A 7,252-nucleotide genomic window follows, 5' to 3' on the forward strand; every position below is an offset into this window, starting at 1 on the left:
AGCTATGAGATCCCATGTTGCCCAGGCAATTGCTTAGACATTGGATATATCCATATCAAACTTCATTTAGAAACTGAGAAAAGTTAAATACATAGTCGAGCATTGTTACTACTTTTGATCGAAGTCTATAAAGAAATAAGATTAGCTACTACTTTTAAACTTTCTGCTGTATACACTCTTGGCAAGATTGGAACTGTTCATCTAATACCATTTTCCAGTCAAATGAACATGAGTAAAAGGTCTTAAAAATCTGAGCAGAGATATATTTATATATCATTTGTTATTCATGCTCAGTTTTTGTTGGTTCGATAGATCGATAAAAGGGTCTATCATATGGCCTTCTTTCAGGTAATTTTTTAAGTTTTTAACTTGAGAAACATTATAGAGCTTAGTACCAGACTTGTGATGCTGAAGACATGATGCTTGGGTAGGAACATAAGTCATGTACACGATTCCCTCCACCACCTTTTCTTTAATAAAATGTCTATCCACTTTCACATGTTTGGTYCAGTCATGCTGACAGGATCAAGAGATATATTAATCGTTGCTTCTTTATCACAATAATGCTTGGGGCTTCAATCATAACTTCGAGTTCTTTTAGGATCTTCCATAGCCAAAATGCCTCAAAAATTCCCTGAGTAACCCCTCTAAATTCTTCCTTGGCACTCTTCTAGATACCACATTTTGTTTCTTACTCCTCCCTGTTTTGGAACCATTCACCCTTTCCCCAAGCAAGCATAGGTAGAATCCCAATCAAGATGAATAGTTTACAGTCAACTCAATATTGGCAAAATCCCCCCATCTAATATATTGATTATCTTATAGTGCACCCTTCATCGAAATCAAAAGAGAAGGAGTTGAAAGACCCACCTTTGAATAAAGCCTTTAGGTTGGGAACCTCGCTTAATATCTTGATTCTCTTGTAGTGCACCCTTCAATCGAAATCAAAAGAGGAGTTGAAAGACCCACCTTTGAATAAAGCCTTTAGGTTGGGAACCTCGCTTAGCTTATTAGTCCCTGTATACTAGATTCCCACATACAAAAGTATGTATCCAGAAGTAGACCTCTTAACTTCGATTCACTCGGCCCAATCTGCATCCTGCATAAGATTCTATTCCTTTGCAATTACTTTTCTTATGCATCTGTATAGGTTTATAGGCGGAGTCAAATGTGTAAAGAGATTTTTAAGAGCCTGTATTGCTAGAGATTATATCATTTATTATCTTTATTTTAACACTGCAAAGAAATTACACTTAGTTATATATATTTGATGAGGTGAAATCCCTTCCAAATGAACAAAATATAAATGAATAAAAAGGCAATATGGTTATATCGAATACMKATGTATTTTTGCTATAAAATTTGGTTKTATATTTAGTGCAACAAGASTGTATAGAAATGCAMTGAAAAGGGGCAACGGTGCTGGGATTTTTGGGGTTCCGAGATAGCTGAATTTTATCAAYTTTTTGYTTGAAACTTCGCCAATACTAGAGAGRATGACTGTTAAACCTGCTTCTCAAGAGGGTGGGTGGGAGTTGATGAAAGAATTGCTAYGGTTCAGACGAGCTTYTGTACATGCCGAAATCATTTAYCTGGATYCATAATTCATCAAAGTACATCACTGTTTGATGCTCCTTAATTGTATTATAAGTCTGTTGGGTGAAACAACCAGTTTCTATAGTCCTTTTAACCTAAGGGGTTTGGCAGATAATGTACTTGAGAACAAGTGTGGCTCTCAATGATTAAGGTTATTCTTTAGATTATAAAAAATTTGTTCAGATGTTGATGGAATGATTCATGGGGTCTTTTATATGCTAAACAACACTGAGCTCTGATTCTAATAATAATCACCCTTAAAAATTAAGTGTTTGTATGTATTTTTGTTTTGGTTTATACCGGTATATGTCCACTTTTAATTATGGGATACAAACTTTTATTAGGAAGGCAAAAATTGTCCTTTAATTATACATTTCTAAAAGTTTATTATTTATTCGGAACAATTACAGTTTTTAGCATACGAATTAGGTTGCATGCAAAATATGGGAAAATCTGGAATAGGATTGATTAAACTCAATTGAAACGAGTCTTTTTCTACAATGATATGTTTTCCTTTGGGTTTCAGCAACTAGAATTCACTAAGGGGCCGTTTATCAATACTTACCCTGTATGTGTGGATCGGGTAATTTTCCTCACCTGATGCACATGGCAATGGCTGAAAATCTTACCCGGTAAGAGCGATGATAGGGATAGAGAGTCTTACCCGATAAGTGATGTTGTGGACTCTTACCCAAGTAAGCGTTTACCGGGTAAATTGTTGCATACAATACTGTTTTAATATACTACAAAATCTTATCTGGTAAAATAGATTATAGTGTTGACTCCTACCGGTAAATGCTTACCAGGTAAGTATTTGGGAAGATGGCCTTAAGCTTCAATGATATGTGCAATAGGGGTTATGAAAGCCAAAAACCATGCTTAAAATGCAACATGGCTTAGTCGCTCACCTTAACAATCTAGCACATAGGTGATATTATTAATAGATACCCAGTGACAAGATGGTTTTGCTCCATTACAAAAAAGGTAAAAAGACGAAGTGGCAACCAGAGGCATTATACAAGAATAACCTCTGTACAACAAAAATGTGAAGTAGCAAGACCTGAACATCCTCTTGCAAAACTTTGAAATACCCCTAGGCAAAGAATGAGGGATGGCAAAACATCTCTACCATGAGACTATGATCCCACACAACTGCTCTGCCAGCGTGTTTATTGCTTTCTTTATAAATATGTTGTATCTAATAAATATCTGACATTAAAGCTTCTATATGCCATACTATGTACACGCTATCCATGGAAATGTCATAAGACCATCTAAGCAATCCATGGATCACACTCTGTAGTGTTCACTTCTGGATTTGTGTCCTCGACAATATGTACACCAACAAATAATTTTTGCTACAGCAAAATGAATCTGCTTTGATCACACAACCATGAATGAACAACATTGACCAAATCATTAACATCCATAAGTAAACCTCCACCTGAACTTTTCCTGCTATTTGATTAGCATTCTTCTCTTTCTCAGGAAAAAAAGGATAGACGGCAGATAAGAACGTCTCTATTGTTTTAGCTTATCTTGGATCCCCCGATCTTGGGCAGTCACATAGAGTGAGTGACAAAAGATCTCCTATTGTTTGTTGGTGACTTCATTTACAAATTTAGATGAAATGTTAGGTCTTGATTACTGTGATCTGGTAAACTTATTGTTTGTGGCACAGATAGTTGAGTTTTTGGAGCTGTACTTAGAGGTAGCAGTAGTAAATTGGTTTTATGCAACCGACATGAATAAAAGGAAACTTTGATACTAATGCCCAATATTTATGTGATTAGATGTAGGGGTGAGCATAGGCGGGTACCCGCCCTTTTTGATAGGAACCGGAACCGGAACCGGCGGTTCTTGAGATATTGGAACCGGAACCGGTTAGAGCGGTTCTTGAATTTTTGGAACTGGAACCGGAACCACCGGGAACCGGTTCCGGTTCCGGGTACCCGCTTCCTAAAATATTAAAATTTTGTTATTTAGAAATAAAAAAATAAAACATTGCCAAAACACTAAATTAAATAAACAAGAATACAAATTATACGGAATAATGGTTACAAATATTGTTTAACGATTATAAACCATAATAGACTAATAGAAAATGTTCAAAGTTTAACAATTACATATTATAATTGTAAATGTTCAAAAATTAACGATTAAATACTATGAAGTGTAGTTTAGTAGAACTAGAAAGTTGATTGTGAATGAAGATGACCACGTCCTTTGAAGATGTAACCTAATATAAATTTGATATTAAAAAAAATTATTTATTTTTTTATTGAAAAACACTGGGTACCCGCCGGTTCCGGTTCAGGGTACCCGCCGGTTCCGAGTACCCGGTCCCGCAACCGGTCCTGGTGGGTACCCAGCGGGTAACGATTCCGAAAAATTGAAAACCGGAACCGGAACCGTTCTCAATCGGTTCCGTATTTTAGGAACCGGAACCACTCATATTGGTTCCGGTTCCGCAAACGGGTACCCGGTTCTGCTGCTCACCCCTAATTAGATGGTATGCTCTGTATCTTGTTCATTCAAAGGTGGTTGTAGATCTACAGTCCTGAACTTTGGACCTTGCCAAAACAGATCTCTGATTATGGTTTTGAATAGTTACATCATCTAAGATGGCAGTGAAAGGGAGTGCCCAACCATATAGATTGTATTTAGAACACATGGGAGGTAAACATGGTGTTGTGTAGCTACAAGGCCATTGCAAAGGACATATTAGGGTTATTGGAATCGAGAACCAGTGATCCATTGTTCATTTGTGTTGCTGGGTGATTTCTTTCAAGTCTTTTCTTGTATGATCCTTCTCTTATCGTTATTCTTTGCCTTGTTCATTCGTATGTTGCTTACAAAATGATACTGAAAGTTGTTATATGACAATAACTAACTTTGACCCATGCATCAATGAGATCTTTGGATTTTAATAGCAGTACATGTTGTGCAGCAAGATTAATTTCAGCGCATACTGCCTGACATTCATTCAAGTAATTGATTTATCTGAATCAGAAGAAATTGAATACTGGAATGTATTGTTTGCTGTGTCACAAATATTGAAGATTTAGGGAACAATCACATGTGATGGCTTATTACTACGGTAAGCGCTTACCGAGTAAATTATTGCAAAGAATATCGTTTTTGTGAGCTATAATCTTACCCGGTAAGTAAATGATAGTGTTAAATTTTACCCGTAAGCGCTTACCGGTAAAGTGTTTGGTAACGCTTACTTGGGTAAGAGTTTACCAAGTCATATTATCTTACTAGATAGATATGGTAGGGACCAAAAATTTTACCCGGTAAGAACGAGACAAGGACAATAGTTTACCCGACAAGTGAGGGTGATGACTCTTACCACGGTAAGCGCTTACCGAGTAAATTGTTGCAAAGAATATCGTTTTTGTGAACTATAATATTACCCGGTAAGTAAATGATAGTGTTGAATTTTACCGATAAACGGTTACCGGTAAAGTGTTTGGTAAACGGCCCCTTATATTGCCTTATTGCCTTGTTAACACCTATAAGAACATAAACTCTGATGGGTTTGATGTTAATATACAACTTTGATTCATTTACGTGCTTGATGCTATTATTGCTTTTTTTTATAATCCAACTCTATCAAGTCAAGGACTCAAACTAAATAAAGCACCTATCTCAACACTATGGGCTTTGGCACCGCCTGGGTTTGATTCAAACCCAGGAAGAAGAGATATAAAAAATTCTAGCAACAATCATTTGTAAATAAATCGTCGAACCATTTGATTCATTTCTTGCAATTATCAGTTTGTTTCTGGTGAGGTGATCATAGGATTTTGAAAATGGGATGAAGCAAATATTTGAATAAGGTTTATTGGTTTTTTTTTTTTTTTTATCTCTGTGGGATTTTAGCATTTGTTATTGCAGATATGTCAATTGGCAGCGAAAGATATGGGACAAGACAATTACATTGGACCTGTAGAACATGTCAGAGAACAAGGCACTGACACTGTTGGCACATTGCAGGTTTGGTATTTTCAATGGTTATGGGTTTGGTTGCATCGACTAGCGATGATAAGACAATGATATTTGTTTTGATGTAGTATGTGTTACGGGTTGTTTTGTTTATGTTGTTCAACTTTTATCTAATTTGGATGATGGATGTTGTTTTTTTGCCTTTAATGGAAGTTGGTTGGTTTGGCCAAAGTCCATTGGTGGTATCTTTTGAGAACTAGAAATTCACAATAATCCATTTATGTCAGTTTGGAAATGCGTAAACTGAGGTTTGGTTTAATCTTGTTTTATGTTATTCGTTTACATCCCTTTTTATAATCGTTTATAATAATTTTACTTCCTGCAACATTGTGTTGGTAACATTTTAGCTACTTGATTTGTTTGCTACTTGTAAAATTATCGTCGTGATTTAATGATTTGTCAATTTAGTTTTTTTGTGTGGTTGCTTTGTGACAGTTGTGCTATTATAGCATCAGCTGGAGTTTGTACCGAGTGTTGAATATACATGGACTATTATATCACCTGGTAACAATACTAAAAGTAAATTATGATTATAATTTATAAGTTCTAATTGAGGTATTTAAGAGTCGTTTATCCAAATGCTCAAAGTCTTTAACCATTTATAAATTTTGTTTTTTGTTATATGAGTCTGTTATTTGCATTTTTTTTCAAAGAAAACTTCTCATGTACCGGTTAGCTATTGTGTTTCAATGGTAAATGGATGTCAACCAAATGGATTTGACTGATTGGTTGTGCAAGTATCGGTAACTATTTTGTCTCAATGGTAGTGGTTGTGTCCCGTTGCATTGCATCGGTATGCAACTAGAAGTAAATAAATCAAATAAAACAATCAGTACTTTGTATGAGAATTAAGATTGAATGACCAAATGAATTATTTAAAAGTGAAATTAAAAAATCGACACAAGTTGGTTTGGTCTTGCTATGGCAATCACGTGTATATTTGTTGTAATCGTCAATCGGTATTCTCGCTTACATTTATGTAAAACTTATACCCCGCCGCATTGCACGGGTAAACAACTAGTATATATATATATATATATATATATATATATATATATATTATCTTATTAAGCAAAAGTCTTAAAGTCTTAAAATACTAACTGACCAAAATACCCTTTATACTCACTTTTTCACCCCCCTTTTCTCCTCACATACACTCACTCTCTCACAACCAATTTTTTTAAAATTATAATTTTAAATTTACATTTTATACTCCTATAATTAATTAATTAATTTACTTTACGTCTTTTATTTTTAAATATTTCATTTTAAACATTTATCAAATTAACATACATAATCGTATATCAATTAAAACATGTTTAAAAAATACATTTTTATTTTAACAAGTTACATCATTATAATCGTCTCGTTAATACTTTCGAAATGAGTCCAATATTGAATCGTTTTTGACTTAATTATATTATTATATATTATATATACTGTGAAAAAATATTTTTAATATTTACGATTTATACTTTATAGTTATTTATTTATATATATATATATATATATATTATATATTTTGGGGTTAGGTTGTCCAAATTGCACTGTATAATATGCTTTGAATTAATATGTTCTTGGGTGTTTTTGAAATATATATATACATGTATTAATTCAACCTTAATCTGAGTTTCTGGACAAGAAA

This window comes from Cynara cardunculus (genome assembly GCF_001531365.2).
Source record: "Cynara cardunculus var. scolymus isolate 2C chromosome LG 7, CcrdV1, whole genome shotgun sequence".
Taxonomy (NCBI): Eukaryota; Viridiplantae; Streptophyta; class Magnoliopsida; order Asterales; family Asteraceae; genus Cynara; species Cynara cardunculus.